Genomic DNA, 16,185 nt, shown 5'->3' with positions numbered 1-16,185 from the left:
GGTTAGGGTTAGGGTTAGCATCAGCCCTAGGATAGTGTTAGGGTTAGGGTTAACATCAGCCCTAGGATAGTGTTAGGGTTAGGGTTAGGGTTAGCATCAGCCCTAGGATAGTGTAAGTGTTAGGGTTAGGGTTAGCATCAGGCCTAGGATAGTGTTAGGGTTAGGGTTAGCATCAGCCCTAGGATAGTGTTAGGGTGAGGGTTAGGGTTAGCGTCAGCCCTAGCATAGTGTTACGGTTAGGGTTAGGGTTAGCATCAGCCCTAGGATAGTATTAGGGTTAGGGTTAGAATCAGCCCTAGGATAGTGTTAGGGTTAGGGATAGGGTTAGCATCAGGCCTAGGATAGTGTTAGGGTTAGGGTTAGGGTTATCATCAGCCCTAGGATAGTGTTAGGGTTAGGGTTAGCATCAGGCCTAGGATAGTGTTAGGCTTAGGGTTAGCATCAGCCCTAGAAGAGTGTTAGGGTTAGGGTTAGGGTTAGCATCAGCCCTAGGATAGTGTTAGGGTTAGGGTTAACATCAGCCCTAGGATAGTGTTAGGGTTAGGGTTTGGGTTAGCATCAGCCCTAGGATAGTGTAAGTGTTAGGGTTAGGGTTAGCATCAGGCCTAGGATAGTGTTAGGGTTAGGGTTAGCATCAGCCCTAGGATAGTGTTAGGGTGAGGGTTAGGGTTAGCGTCAGCCCTAGCATAGTGTTACGGTTAGGGTTAGGGTTAGCATCAGCCCTAGGATAGTATTAGGGTTAGGGTTAGAATCAGCCCTAGGATAGTGTTAGGGTTAGGGATAGGGTTAGCATCAGGCCTAAGATAGTGTTAGTGTTAGGGTTAGGGTTAGCATCAGAACTAAGATAGTGTTAGGGTTAGGGTTAGGGTTAGCATCAGGCCTAGTATAGTGTTAGGGTTAGGGTTAGCATCAGGCCTAGGATAGTGTTAGGGTTAGGGTTAGTGTTAGCATCAGTTCAAGGATAGTGTTAGGGTTAGGGTTAGGGTTAGCATCAGCCCTAGGATAGTGGTAGGGTTAGGGTTAGCCTCAGCCCTAGGAGAGTGTTAGGGTTAGATATAGGGTTAGCATCAGGCCTAGGATAGTGTTAGGGTTAGGGTTGGGGTTAGCATCCGCCCTAGGATAGTGTTAGGGTTAGGGTTAGGGTTAGCATCAGGCCTAGGATAGTGTTAGGGTTAGGGTTAGCACCAGCCCTATGATAGTGTTAGGGTTAGGGTTAGGGTTAGCATCAGCCCTAGGATCGTGTTAGGGTTAGGGTTAGCATCAGCCCTAGGATAGTGTTAGGCTTAGGGTTAGGGTTAGCATCAGCCCTAGGATAGTGTTAGTGTTAGGGTTAGCATCAGCCCTAGGATAGTGTTAGGGTTAGGGTTAGGGTTAGCATCAGCCCTAGGATAGTGTTAGGGTTAGGGTTAGCATCAGCCCTAGGATAGTGTTAAGTTTAGGGTTAGGGTTAGCATCAGCCCTATGATAGTGTTAGGGTTAGGGTTAGCATCAAGCCTAGGATAGTGTTAGGGTTAGGGTTAGGGTTAGCATCAGCCCTAGGATAGTGGTAGGGTTAGGGTTAGCCTCAGCCCTAGGAGAGTGTTAGGGTTAGGGATAGGGTTAGCATCAGCCCTAGGATAGTGTTACGGTTAGGGTTGGGGTTAGCATCAGCCCTAGGATAGTGTTAGGGTTAGGGCTGGCATCAGGCCTAGGATAGTGTTAGGCTTAGGGTTAGCATCAGCCCTAGAAGAGTGTTAGGGTTAGGGTTAGGGTTAGCATCAGCCCTAGGATAGTGTTAGGGTTAGGGTTAACATCAGCCCTAGGATAGTGTTAGGGTTAGGGTTAGGGTTAGCATCAGACCTAGGATAGTGTAAGTGTTAGGGTTAGGGTTAGCATCAGGCCTAGGATAGTGTTAGGGTTATGGTTAGCGTCAGCCCTAGGATGGTGTTACGGTTAGGGTTAGGGTTAGCATCAGCCCTAGGATAGTATTAGGGTTAGGGTTAGAATCAGCCCTAGGATAGTGTTAGGGTTAGGGATAGGGTTAGCATCAGGCCTAGGATAGTGTTAGTGTTAGGGTTAGGGTTAGCATCAGAACTAAGATAGTGTTAGGGTTAGGGTTAGGGTTAGCATCAGGCCCAGGATAGTGTTAGGGTTAGGGTTAGCATCAGCCCAAGGATAGTGTTAGGGTTAGGGTTAACATCAGCCCTAGGATAGTGTTAGGGTTATGGTTAGGTTTAGCATCAGCCCTAGGATAGTGTTAGGGTAAGTGTTAGGGTTAGCATCAGGCCTAGGATATTGTTAGGGTTAGGGTTAGCATCAGCCCTAGGATAGTGTTAGAGTTAGGCTTAGGGTTAGCATCAGCCCTAGGAGAGTGTTAGGGTTAGGGAAAGGGTTAGCATTAGGCCTGGGATAGTGTTAGAGTTAGGGTTGGGGTTAGCATCAGCCCTAGGATAGTGTTAGGGTTAGGGCTGTCATCAGGCCTAGGATAGTGTTAGGCTTAGGGTTAGCATCAGCCCTAGAAGAGTGTTAGGGTTAGGGTTAGGGTTAGCATCAGCCCTAGGATAGTGTTAGGGTTAGGGTTAACATCAGCCCTAGGATAGTGTTAGGGTTAGGGTTAGGGTTAGCATCAGCCCTAGGATAGTGTAAGTGTTAGGGTTAGGGTTAGCATCAGGCCTAGGACAGTGTTAGGGTAAGGGTTAGCGTCAGCCCTAGGATAGTGTTACGGTTAGGGTTAGGGTTAGCATCAGCCCTAGGATAGTATTAGGGTTAGGGTTAGAATCAGCCCTAGGATAGTGTTAGGGTTAGGGATAGGGTTAGCATCAGGCCTAGGATAGTGTTAGTGTTAGGGTTAGGGTTAGCATCAGAACTAAGATAGTGTTAGGGTTAGGGTTAGGGTTAGCATCAGGCCTAGGATAGTGTTAGGGTTAGGGTTAGCATCAGCCCTAGGATAGTGTTAGGGTTAGGGTTAGGGTTGTCATCAGCCCTAGGATAGTGTTAGTGTTAGGGTTAGCATCAGCCCTAGGATAGTGTTAGGGTTAGGGTTAGGGTTAGCATCAGCCCTAGGATAGTGTTAGGGTTAGGGTTAGGTTTAGCATCAGCCTTAGGATAGTGTTAGGGTTAGGGTTAGGGTTATCATCAGGCCTAGGATAGTGTTAGGGTTAGGGTAAGCATCAGCCCTAGGATAGTGTTAGGGTTAAGGTTAGGGTTAACACCAGGCCTACTATAGTGTTAGTGTTAGGGTTAGCATCAGCCTTAGGATAGCGTTAGGGTTAGGGTTAGGGTTAGCATCAGTCGTAGGATAGTGTTAGGGTTAGGGTTAGCCTCAGCCCTAGGATAGTGTTAGAGTTAGGGTTAGGGTTAGCATCAGCCCTAGGATAGTGTTAGGGTTAGGGTTAGGGTTAGCATCAGCCCTAGGATAGTGTTAGTGTTAGGGTTAGCATCAGCCCTAGGATAGTGTTAGGGTTAGGGTTAGGGTTAGCATCAGCCCTAGGATAGTATTAGGGTTAGGGTTAGGGTTAGCATCAGCCCTAGGATAGTGTTAGGGTTAGGGTTAGCATCAGCCCGATTATAGTGTTAGGGTTAGGTTTAGGGTTAGCATCAGCCCTAGGATAGTGTTAGGGTTAGGGTTAGCATCAGCCCTAGGATAGTGTTAGGGTTAGGGTCAGGGTTAGCATCAGCCCTAGGATAGTGTTAGTTTTAGGGTTAGCATCAGCCCTAGAAGAGTGTTAGGGTTAGGGTTAGGGTTAGCATCCGCCCTAGGATAGTGTTAGGGTTAGGGTTAGGTTTAGCATCAGCCCTAGGATAGTGTTAGGGTTAGGGTTAGCATCAGCCCGATTATAGTGTTAGGGTTAGGGTTAGGGTTAGCATCAGCCCTAGGATAGTGTTAGGGTTAGGGTTAGCATCAGCCCTAGGATAGTGTTAGGGTTAGGGTTAGGGTTAGCATCAGCCCTAGGATAGTGTTAGTGTTAGGGTTAGCATCAGCCCTAGGATAGTGTTAGGGTTAGGGTTAGGGTTAGCATCAGCCCTAGGATAGTGTTAGGGTTAGGGTTAGCATCAGCCCTAGGATAGTGTTAGGGTTAGGGTTAGCATCAACAATAGGATAGTGTTAGGGTTAGGGTTAGGGTTAGCATCAGCCCTAGGATAGTGTTAGGGTTAGGGTTAGCATCAGGCCTAGGATAGTGTTAGGCTTAGGGTTAGCATCAGCCCTAGAAGAGTGTTAGGGTTAGGGTTAGGGTTAGCATCAGCCCTAGGATAGTGTTAGGGTTAGGGTTAACATCAGCCCTAGGATAGTGTTAGGGTTAGGGTTAGGGTTAGCATCAGCCCTAGGATAGTGTAAGTGTTAGGGTTAGGGTTAGCATCAGGCCTAGGATAGTGTTAGGGTTAGGGTTAGCATCAGCCCTAGGATAGTGTTAGGGTGAGGGTTAGGGTTAGCGTCAGCCCTAGCATAGTGTTACGGTTAGGGTTAGGGTTAGCATCAGCCCTAGGATAGTATTAGGGTTAGGGTTAGAATCAGCCCTAGGATAGTGTTAGGGTTAGGGATAGGGTTAGCATCAGGCCTAGGATAGTGTTAGGGTTAGGGTTAGGGTTATCATCAGCCCTAGGATAGTGTTAGGGTTAGGGTTAGCATCAGGCCTAGGATAGTGTTAGGCTTAGGGTTAGCATCAGCCCTAGAAGAGTGTTAGGGTTAGGGTTAGGGTTAGCATCAGCCCTAGGATAGTGTTAGGGTTAGGGTTAACATCAGCCCTAGGATAGTGTTAGGGTTAGGGTTTGGGTTAGCATCAGCCCTAGGATAGTGTAAGTGTTAGGGTTAGGGTTAGCATCAGGCCTAGGATAGTGTTAGGGTTAGGGTTAGCATCAGCCCTAGGATAGTGTTAGGGTGAGGGTTAGGGTTAGCGTCAGCCCTAGCATAGTGTTACGGTTAGGGTTAGGGTTAGCATCAGCCCTAGGATAGTATTAGGGTTAGGGTTAGAATCAGCCCTAGGATAGTGTTAGGGTTAGGGATAGGGTTAGCATCAGGCCTAAGATAGTGTTAGTGTTAGGGTTAGGGTTAGCATCAGAACTAAGATAGTGTTAGGGTTAGGGTTAGGGTTAGCATCAGGCCTAGTATAGTGTTAGGGTTAGGGTTAGCATCAGGCCTAGGATAGTGTTAGTGTTAGGGTTAGTGTTAGCATCAGTTCAAGGATAGTGTTAGGGTTAGGGTTAGGGTTAGCATCAGCCCTAGGATAGTGGTAGGGTTAGGGTTAGCCTCAGCCCTAGGAGAGTGTTAGGGTTAGATATAGGGTTAGCATCAGGCCTAGGATAGTGTTAGGGTTAGGGTTGGGGTTAGCATCCGCCCTAGGATAGTGTTAGGGTTAGGGTTAGGGTTAGCATCAGGCCTAGGATAGTGTTAGGGTTAGGGTTAGCACCAGCCCTATGATAGTGTTAGGGTTAGGGTTAGGGTTAGCATCAGCCCTAGGATCGTGTTAGGGTTAGGGTTAGCATCAGCCCTAGGATAGTGTTAGGGTTAGGGTTAGGGTTAGCATCAGCCCTAGGATAGTGTTAGTGTTAGGGTTAGCATCAGCCCTAGGATAGTGTTAGGGTTAGGGTTAGGGTTAGCATCAGCCCTAGGATAGTGTTAGGGTTAGGGTTAGCATCAGCCCTAGGATAGTGTTAAGTTTAGGGTTAGGGTTAGCATCAGCCCTATGATAGTGTTAGGGTTAGGGTTAGCATCAACCCTAGGATAGTGTTAGGGTTAGGGTTAGGGTTAGCATCAGCCCTAGGATAGTGGTAGGGTTAGGGTTAGCCTCAGCCCTAGGAGAGTGTTAGGGTTAGGGATAGGGTTAGCATCAGCCCTAGGATAGTGTTACGGTTAGGGTTGGGGTTAGCATCAGCCCTAGGATAGTGTTAGGGTTAGGGCTGGCATCAGGCCTAGGATAGTGTTAGGCTTAGGGTTAGCATCAGCCCTAGAAGAGTGTTAGGGTTAGGGTTAGGGTTAGCATCAGCCCTAGGATAGTGTTAGGGTTAGGGTTAACATCAGCCCTAGGATAGTGTTAGGGTTAGGGTTAGGGTTAGCATCAGCCCTAGGATAGTGTAAGTGTTAGGGTTAGGGTTAGCATCAGGCCTAGGATAGTGTTAGGGTTATGGTTAGCGTCAGCCCTAGGATGGTGTTACGGTTAGGGTTAGGGTTAGCATCAGCCCTAGGATAGTATTAGGGTTAGCGTTAGAATCAGCCCTAGGATAGTGTTAGGGTTAGGGATAGGGTTAGCATCAGGCCTAGGATAGTGTTAGTGTTAGGGTTAGGGTTAGCATCAGAACTAAGATAGTGTTAGGGTTAGGGTTAGGGTTAGCATCAGGCCCAGGATAGTGTTAGGGTTAGGGTTAGCATCAGCCCAAGGATAGTGTTAGGGTTAGGGTTAACATCAGCCCTAGGATAGTGTTAGGGTTATGGTTAGGTTTAGCATCAGCCCTAGGATAGTGTTAGGGTAAGTGTTAGGGTTAGCATCAGGCCTAGGATATTGTTAGGGTTAGGGTTAGCATCAGACCTAGGATAGTGTTAGAGTTAGGCTTAGGGTTAGCATCAGCCCTAGGATAGTGTTAGGGTTAGGGTTAGGATTAGCATCAGCCCTAGGATAGTGTTAGGGTTAGGGTTAGCATCAGCCCTAGGATAGTGTTAGGGTTAGGGTTAGGGTTAGCATCAGCCCTAGGATAGTGTTAGGGTTAGGGTTAGCATCAGCCCTAGGATAGTGTTAGGGTTAGGGTTAGGGTTAGCATCAGCCCTAGGATAGTGTTAGGGTTAGGGTTAGCATCAGCCCTAGGATAGTGTTAGGGTTAGGGTTAGGGTTAGCATCAGCCCTAGGATATTGTTAGGGTTAGGGTTAGCATCAACCCTAGGATAGTGTTAGGGTTAGGGTTAGTGTTAGCATCAGCCCTAGGATAGTGTTAGGGTTAAGGTTATCCTCAGCCCTAGGAGAGTGTTTGGGTTAGGGTTAGGGTTAGCATCAGCCCTAGGATAGTGTTAGGGTTAGGGATAGGGTTAGCATCAGGCCTAGGATAGTGTTAGTGTTAGGGTTAGGGTTAGCATCAGAACTAAGATAGTGTTAGGGTTAGGGTTAGGGTTAGCATCAGGCCTAGGATAGTGTTAGGGTTAGGGTTAGCATCAGCCCTAGGATAGTGTTAGGGTTAGGGTTAGAGTTAGCATCAGCCCTAGGATAGTGTTAGTGTTAGGGTTAGCATCAGCCCTAGGATAATGTTAGGGTTAGGGTTAGGGTTAGCATCAGCCCTAGGATAGTGTTAGGGTTAGGGTTAGGTTTAGCATCAGCCTTAGGATAGTGTTAGGGTTAGGGTTAGGGTTATCATCAGGCCTAGGATAGTGTTAGGGTTAGGGTAACCATCAGCCCTAGGATAGTGTTTGGGTTAAGGTTAGGGTTAACACCAGGCCTACTATAGTGTTAGTGTTAGGGTTAGCATCAGCCTTAGGATAGCGTTAGGGTTAGTGTTAGGGTTAGCATCAGCCCTAGGATAGTGTTAGGGTTAGGGTTAGGGTTAGCTTCAGCCCTAGGATAGTATTAGGGTTAGGGTTAGGGTTATCATCAGCCCTAGGATAGTGTTAGGGTTAGGGTTAGCATCAGCCCTAGGATAGTGTTAGTTTTAGGGCTAGCATCAGCCCTAGAAGAGTGTTAGGGTTAGGGTTAGGGTTAGCATCAGCCCTAGGATAGTGTTAGGGTTAGGGTTAGTATCAGCCCTAGGATAGTGTTAGGCTTAGGGTTAGCATCAGCCCTAGAAGAGTGTTAGGGTTAGGGTTAGGGTTAGCATCAGCCCTAGGATAGTGTTAGTGTTAGGGTTAGCATCAGCCCGATTATAGTGTTAGGGTTAGGGTTAGGGTTAGCATCAGCCCTAGGATAGTGTTAGGGTTAGGGTTAGCATCAGCCCTAGGATAGTGTTAGGGTTAGGGTTAGGGTTAGCATCAGCCCTAGGATAGTGTTAGTGTTAGGGTTAGCATCAGCCCTAGGATAGTGTTAGGGTTAGGGTTAGGGTTAGCATCAGCCCTAGGATAGTGTTAGGGTTAGGGTTAGCATCAGCCCTAGGATAGTGTTAGGGTTAGGGTTAGCATCAACAATAGGATAATGTTAGGGTTAGGGTTAGGGTTAGCATCAGCCCTAGGATAGTGTTAGGGTTAGGGTTAGCATCAGGCCTAGGATAGTGTTAGGCTTAGGGTTAGCATCAGCCCTAGAAGAGTGTTAGGGTTAGGGTTAGGGTTAGCATCAGCCCTAGGATAGTGTTAGGGTTAGGGTTAACATCAGCCCTAGGATAGTGTTAGGGTTAGGGTTAGGGTTAGCATCAGCCCTAGGATAGTGTAAGTGTTAGGGTTAGGGTTAGCATCAGGCCTAGGATAGTGTTAGGGTTAGGGTTAGCATCAGCCCTAGGATAGTGTTAGGGTGAGGGTTAGGGTTAGCGTCAGCCCTAGCATAGTGTTACGGTTAGGGTTAGGGTTAGCATCAGCCCTAGGATAGTATTAGGGTTAGGGTTAGAATCAGCCCTAGGATAGTGTTAGGGTTAGGGATAGGGTTAGCATCAGGCCTAGGATAGTGTTAGGGTTAGGGTTAGGGTTAGCATCAGCCCTAGGATAGTGTTAGGGTTAGGGTTAGCATCAGGCCTAGGATAGTGTTAGGCTTAGGGTTAGCATCAGCCCTAGAAGAGTGTTAGGGTTCTGGTTAGGGTTAGCATCAGCCCTAGGATAGTGTTAGGGTTAGGGTTAACATCAGCCCTAGGATAGTGTTAGGGTTAGGGTTAGGGTTAGCATCAGCCCTAGGATAGTGTAAGTGTTAGGGTTAGGGTTAGCATCAGGCCTAGGATAGTGTTAGGGTTAGGGTTAGCATCAGCCCTAGGATAGTGTTAGGGTGAGGGTTAGGGTTAGCGTCAGCCCTAGCATAGTGTTACGGTTAGGGTTAGGGTTAGCATCAGCCCTAGGATAGTATTAGGGTTAGGGTTAGAATCAGCCCTAGGATAGTGTTAGGGTTAGGGATAGGGTTAGCATCAGGCCTAAGGTAGTGTTAGTGTTAGGGTTAGGGTTAGCATCAGAACTAAGATAGTGTTAGGGTTAGGGTTAGGGTTAGCATCAGGCCTTGGATAGTGTTAGGGTTAGGGTTAGCATCAGGCCTAGGATAGTGTTAGGGTTAGGGTTAGGGTTAGCATCAGTTCAAGGATAGTGTTAGGGTTAGCGTTAGGGTTAGCATCAGCCCTAGGATAGTGTTAGGGTTAGGGTTAGGGTTAGCATCAGCCCTAGGATAGTGTTAGGGTTAAGGTTAACATAAACCCTAGGATAGTTTTAGGGTTAGGTTTAGGGTTATCATCAGGCCTAGTATAGTGTTAGGGTTAGGGTTAGGGTTAACATCAGCCCAAGGATAGTGTTAGGGTTAGGGTTAGCATCAGCCCTAGGATAGTGTTAGGGTTAGGGTTAGGGTTAGCATCAGGCCCAGGATAGTGTTAGGGATAGGGTTAGCATCAGCCCAAGGATAGTGTTAGGGTTATGGTAAGGGTTAGCATCAGCCCTAGGATAGTGTTAGGGTTATGGTTAGGTTTAGCATCAGCCCTAGGATAGTGTTAGGGTAAGTGTTAGGGTTAGCATCAGGCCTAGGATATTGTTAGGGTTAGGGTTAGCATCAGCCCAAGGATAGTGTTAGGGTTAGGGTTAGGGTTAGCATCAGCCCTAGGATAGTGTTAGGGTTAGGATTAGCCTCAGCCCTAGGAGAGTGTTAGGGTTAGGGATAGGGTTACCATCAGGCCTAGGATAGTGTTAGGGTTAGGGTTAGGGTTAGCATCAGCCCTAGGATAGTGTTAGGGTTAGGGTTAGCATCAGGCCTAGGATAGTGTTAGGCTTAGGGTTAGCATCAGCCCTAGAAGAGTGTTAGGGTTAGGGTTAGGGTTAGCATCAGCCCTAGGATAGTGTTAGGGTTAAGGTTAACATCAGCCCTAGGATAGTGTGAGGGTTAGGGTTAGGGTTAGCATCAGCCCTAGGATAGTGTAAGTGTTAGGGTTAGGGTTATCATCAGGCCTAGGATAGTGTGAGGGTTAGGGTTAGCGTCAGCCCTAGGATAGTGTTACGGTTAGGGTTAGGGTTAGCATCAGCCCTAGGATAGTATTAGGGTTAGGGTTAGAATCAGCCCTAGGATAGTGTTAGGGTTAGGGTTGGGGTTAGCATCAGCCCTAGGATAGTGTTAGGGTTAGGGTTAGGGTTAGCATCAGAACTAAGATAGTGTTAGGGTTAGGGTTAGGGTTAGCATCAGGCCTAGGATAGTGTTAGGGTTAGGGTTAGCACCAGCCCTATGATAGTGTTAGGGTTAGGGTTAGGGTTAGCATCAGCCCTAGGATAGTGTTAGGGTTAGGGTTAGCATCAGCCCTAGGATAGTGTTAGGGTTAGGGTTAGGGTTAGCATCAGCCCTAGGATAGTGTTAGTGTTAGGGTTAGCATCAGCCCTAGGATAGTGTTAGGGTTAGGGTTAGGGTTAGCATCATCCCTAGGATAGTGTTAGGGTTAGGGTTAGCATCAGCCCTAGGATAGTGTTAAGTTTAGGGTTAGGGTTAGCATCAGCCCTATGATAGTGTTAGGGTTAGGGTTAGCATCAACCCTAGGATAGTGTTAGGGTTAGGGTTAGGGTTAGCATCAGCCCTAGGATAGTGGTAGGGTTAGGGTTAGCCTCAGCCCTAGGAGAGTGTTAGGGTTAGGGAAAGGGTTAGCATTAGGCCTGGGATAGTGTTAGAGTTAGGGTTGGGGTTAGCATCAGCCCTAGGATAGTGTTAGGGTTAGGGCTGTCATCAGGCCTAGGATAGTGTTAGGCTTAAGGTTAGCATCAGCCCTAGAAGAGTGTTAGGGTTAGGGTTAGGGTTAGCATCAGCCCTAGGATAGTGTTAGGGTTAGGGTTAACATCAGCCCTAGGATAGTGTTAGGGTTAGGGTTAGGGTTAGCATCAGCCCTAGGATAGTGTAAGTGTTAGGGTTAGGGTTAGCATCAGGCCTAGGACAGTGTTAGGGTTAGGGTTAGCGTCAGCCCTAGGATAGTGTTACGGTTAGGGTTAGGGTTAGCATCAGCCCTAGGATAGTATTAGGGTTAGGGTTAGAATCAGCCCTAGGATAGTGTTAGGGTTAGGGATAGGGTTAGCATCAGGCCTAGGATAGTGTTAGTGTTAGGGTTAGGGTTAGCATCAGAACTAAGATAGTGTTATGGTTAGGGTTAGGGTTAGCATCAGGCCTAGGATAGTGTTAGGGTTAGGGTTAGCATCAGCCCTAGGATAGTGTTAGGGTTAGGGTTAGGGTTGTCATCAGCCCTAGGATAGTGTTAGTGTTAGGGTTAGCATCAGCCCTAGGATAGTGTTAGGGTTAGGGTTAGGGTTAGCATCAGCCCTAGGATAGTGTTAGGGTTAGGGTTAGGTTTAGCATCAGCCTTAGGATAGTGTTAGGGTTAGGGTTAGGGTTATCATCAGGCCTAGGATAGTGTTAGGGTTAGGGTAAGCATCAGCCCTAGGATAGTATTAGGGTTAAGGTTAGGGTTAACACCAGGCCTACTATAGTGTTAGTGTTAGGGTTAGCATCAGCCTTAGGATAGCGTTAGGGTTAGGGTTAGGGTTAGCATCAGTCGTAGGATAGTGTTAGGGTTAGGGTTAGCCTCAGCCCTAGGATAGTGTTAGAGTTAGGGTTAGGGTTAGCATCAGCCCTAGGATAGTGTTAGGGTTAGGGTTAGGGTTAGCATCAGCCCTAGGATAGTGTTAGTGTTAGGGTTAGCATCAGCCCTAGGATAGTGTTAGGGTTAGGGTTAGGGTTAGCATCAGCCCTAGGATAGTATTACGGTTAGGGTTAGGGTTAGCATCAGCCCTAGGATAGTGTTAGGGTTAGGGTTAGCAACAGCCCGATTATAGTGTTAGGGTTAGGTTTAGGGTTAGCATCAGCCCTAGGATAGTGTTAGGGTTAGGGTTAGCATCAGCCCTAGGATAGTGTTAGGGTTAGGGTCAGGGTTAGCATCAGCCCTAGGATAGTGTTAGTTTTAGGGTTAGCATTAGCCCTAGAAGAGTGTTAGGGTTAGGGTTAGGGTTACCATCCGCCCTAGGATAGTGTTAGGGTTAGGGTTAGGTTTAGCATCAGCCCTAGGATAGTGTTAGGGTTAGGGTTAGCATCAGCCCGATTATAGTGTTAGGGTTAGGGTTAGGGTTAGCATCAGCCCTAGGATAGTGTTAGGGTTAGGGTTAGCATCAGCCCTAGGATAGTGTTAGGGTTAGGGTTAGGGTTAGCATCAGCCCTAGGATAGTGTTAGTGTTAGGGTTAGCATCAGCCCTAGGATAGTGTTAGGGTTAGGGTTAGGGTTAGCATCAGCCCTAGGATAGTGTTAGGGTTAGGGTTAGCATCAGCCCTAGGATAGTGTTAGGGTTAGGGTTAGCATCAACAATAGGATAGTGTTAGGGTTAGGGTTAGGGTTAGCATCAGCCCTAGGATAGTGTTAGGGTTAGGGTTAGCATCAGGCCTAGGATAGTGTTAGGCTTAGGGTTAGCATCAGCCCTAGAAGAGTGTTAGGGTTAGGGTTAGGGTTAGCATCAGCCCTAGGTTAGTGTTAGGGTTAGGGTTAACATCAGCCCTAGGATAGTGTTAGGGTTAGGGTTTGGGTTAGCATCAGCCCTAGGATAGTGTAAGTGTTAGGGTTAGGGTTAGCATCAGGCCTAGGATAGTGTTAGGGTTAGGGTTAGCATCAGCCCTAGGATAGTGTTAGGGTGAGGGTTAGGGTTAGCGTCAGCCCTAGCATAGTGTTACGGTTAGGGTTAGGGTTAGCATCAGCCCTAGGATAGTATTAGGGTTAGGGTTAGAATCAGCCCTAGGATAGTGTTAGGGTTAGGGATAGGGTTAGCATCAGGCCTAAGATAGTGTTAGTGTTAGGGTTAGGGTTAGCATCAGAACTAAGATAGTGTTAGGGTTAGGGTTAGGGTTAGCATCAGGCCTAGTATAGTGTTAGGGTTAGGGTTAGCATCAGGCCTAGGATAGTGTTAGGTTTAGGGTTAGTGTTAGCATCAGTTCAAGGATAGTGTTAGGGTTAGGGTTAGGGTTAGCATCAGCCCTAGGATAGTGGTAGGGTTAGGGTTAGCCTCAGCCCTAGGAGAGTGTTAGGGTTAGATATAGGGTTAGCATCAGGCCTAGGATAGTGTTAGGGTTAGGGTTGGGGTTAGCATCCGCCCTAGGATAGTGTTAGGGTTAGGGTTAGGGTTAGCATCAGGCCTAGGATAGTGTTAGGTTTAGGGTTAGCACCAGCCCTATGATAGTGTTAGGGTTAGGGTTAGGGTTAGCATCAGCCCTAGGATCGTGTTAGGGTTAGGGTTAGCATCAGCCCTAGGATAGTGTTAGGGTTAGGGTTAGGGTTAGCATCAGCCCTAGGATAGTGTTAGTGTTAGGGTTAGCATCAGCCCTAGGATAGTGTTAGGGTTAGGGTTAGGGTTAGCATCAGCCCTAGGATAGTGTTAGGGTTAGGGTTAGCATCAGCCCTAGGATAGTGTTAAGTTTAGGGTTAGGGTTAGCATCAGCCCTATGATAGTGTTAGGGTTAGGGTTAGCATCAACCCTAGGATAGTGTTAGGGTTAGGGTTAGGGTTAGCATCAGCCCTAGGATAGTGGTAGGGTTAGGGTTAGCCTCAGCCCTAGGAGAGTGTTAGGGTTAGGGATAGGGTTAGCATCAGGCCTAGGATAGTGTTACGGTTAGGGTTGGGGTTAGCATCAGCCCTAGGATAGTGTTAGGGTTAGGGCTGGCATCAGGCCTAGGATAGTGTTAGGCTTAGGGTTAGCATCAGCCCTAGAAGAGTGTTAGGGTTAGGGTTAGGGTTAGCATCAGCCCTAGGATAGTGTTAGGGTTAGGGTTAACATCAGCCCTAGGATAGTGTTAGGGTTAGGGTTAGGGTTAGCATCAGCCCTAGGATAGAGTAAGTGTTAGGGTTAGGGTTAGCATCAGGCCTAGGATAGTGTTAGGGTTATGGTTAGCGTCAGCCCTAGGATGGTGTTACGGTTAGGGTTAGGGTTAGCATCAGCCCTAGGATAGTATTAGGGTTAGGGTTAGAATCAGCCCTAGGATAGTGTTAGGGTTAGGGATAGGGTTAGCATCAGGCCTAGGATAGTGTTAGTGTTAGGGTTAGGGTTAGCATCAGAACTAAGATAGTGTTAGGGTTAGGGTTAGGGTTAGCATCAGGCCCAGGATAGTGTTAGGGTTAGGGTTAGCATCAGCCCAAGGATAGTGTTAGGGTTAGGGTTAACATCAGCCCTAGGATAGTGTTAGGGTTATGGTTAGGTTTAGCATCAGCCCTAGGATAGTGTTAGGGTAAGTGTTAGGGTTAGCATCAGGCCTAGGATATTGTTAGGGTTAGGGTTAGCGTCAGCCCTAGGATAGTGTTAGAGTTAGGCTTAGGCTTAGCATCAGCCCTAGGATAGTGTTAGGGTTAGGGTTAGGATTAGCATCAGCCCTAGGATAGTGTTAGGGTTAGGGTTAGCATCAGCCCTAGGATAGTGTTAGGGTTAGGGTTAGGGTTAGCATCAGCCCTAGGATAGTGTTAGGGTTAGGGTTAGCATCAGCCCTAGGATAGTGTTAGGGTTAGGGTTAGGGTTAGCATCAGCCCTAGGATAGTGTTAGGGTTACGGTTAGCATCAGCCCTAGGATAGTGTTAGGGTTAGGGTTAGGGTTAGCATCAGCCCTAGGATATTGTTAGGGTTAGGGTTAGCATCAACCCTAGGATAGTGTTAGGGTTAGGGTTAGGGTTAGCATCAGCCCTAGGATAGTGTTAGGGTTAAGGTTATCCTCAGCCCTAGGAGAGTGTTTGGGTTAGGGTTAGGGTTAGCATCAGCCCTAGGATAGTGTTAGGGTTAGGGTTGGGGTTAGCATCAGCCCTAGGATAGTGTTAGGGTTAGGGTTAGCATCAGGCCTAGGATAGTGTTAGGCTTAGGGTTAGCATCAGCCCTAGAAGAGTGTTAGGGTTAGGGTTAGGGTTAGCATCAGCCCTAGGATAGTGTTAGGGTTAGGGTTAACATCAGCCCTAGGATAGTGTTAGGGTTAGGGTTAGGGTTAGCATCAGCCCTAGGATAGTGTAAGTGTTAGGGTTAGGGTTAGCATCAGGCCTAGGATAGTGTTAGGGTTAGGGTTAGCGTCAGCCCTAGGATAGAGTTACGGTTAGGGTTAGGGTTAGCATCAGCCCTATGATAGTATTAGGGTTAGGGTTAGAATCAGCCCTAGGTAAGTGTTAGCGTTAGGGATAGGGTTAGCATCAGACCTAGGATAGTGTTAGAGTTAGGGTTTGGGTTAGCATCAGCCCTAGGATAGTGTTAGGGTTAGGGTGAGGGTTAGCATCAGCCCTAGGATAGTGTTAGTGTTAGGGTTAGCATCAGCCCTAGGATAGTGTTAGGGTTAGGGTTAGGGTTAGCTTCAGCCCTAGGATAGTATTAGGGTTAGGGTTAGGGTTATCATCAGCCCTAGGATAGTGTTAGGGTTAGGGTTAGCATCAGCCCTAGGATAGTGTTAGTTTTAGGGTTAGCATCAGCCCTAGAAGAGTGTTAGGGTTAGGGTTAGGGTTAGCATCAGCCCTAAGATAGTGTTAGGGTTAGGGTTAGTATCAGCCCTAGGATAGTGTTAGGCTTAGGGTTAGCATCAGCCCTAGCAGAGTGTTAGGGTTAGGGTTAGGGTTAGCATCAGCCCTAGGATAGTGTTAGTGTTAGGGTTAGCATCAGCCCGATTATAGTGTTAGGGTTAGGGTTAGGGTTAGCATCAGCCCTAGGATAGTGTTAGGGTTAGGGTTAGCATCAGCCCTAGGATAGTGTTAGGGTTAGGGTTAGGGTTAGCATCAGCCCTAGGATAGTGTTAGTGTTAGGGTTAGCATCAGCCCTAGGATAGTGTTAGGGTTAGGGTTAGGGTTAGCATCAGCCCTAGGATAGTGTTAGGGTTAGGGTTAGCATCAGCCCTAGGATAGTGTTAGGGTTAGGGTTAGCATCAACAATAGGATAATGTTAGGGTTAGGGTTAGGGTTAGCATCAGCCCTAGGATAGTGTTAGGGTTAGGGTTAGCATCAGGCCTAGGATAGTGTTAGGCTTAGGGTTAGCATCAGCCCTAGAAGAGTGTTAGGGTTAGGGTTAGGGTTAGCATCAGCCCTAGGATAGTGTTAGGGTTAGGGTTAACATCAGCCCTAGGATAGTGTTAGGGTTAGGGTTAGGGTTAGCATCAGCCC

The sequence above is a fragment of the Lemur catta genome, chromosome 11 (genome assembly GCF_020740605.2).
Source record: "Lemur catta isolate mLemCat1 chromosome 11, mLemCat1.pri, whole genome shotgun sequence".
Taxonomy (NCBI): domain Eukaryota; kingdom Metazoa; phylum Chordata; class Mammalia; order Primates; family Lemuridae; genus Lemur; species Lemur catta.
This window is presented reverse-complemented; position numbering follows the sequence as displayed.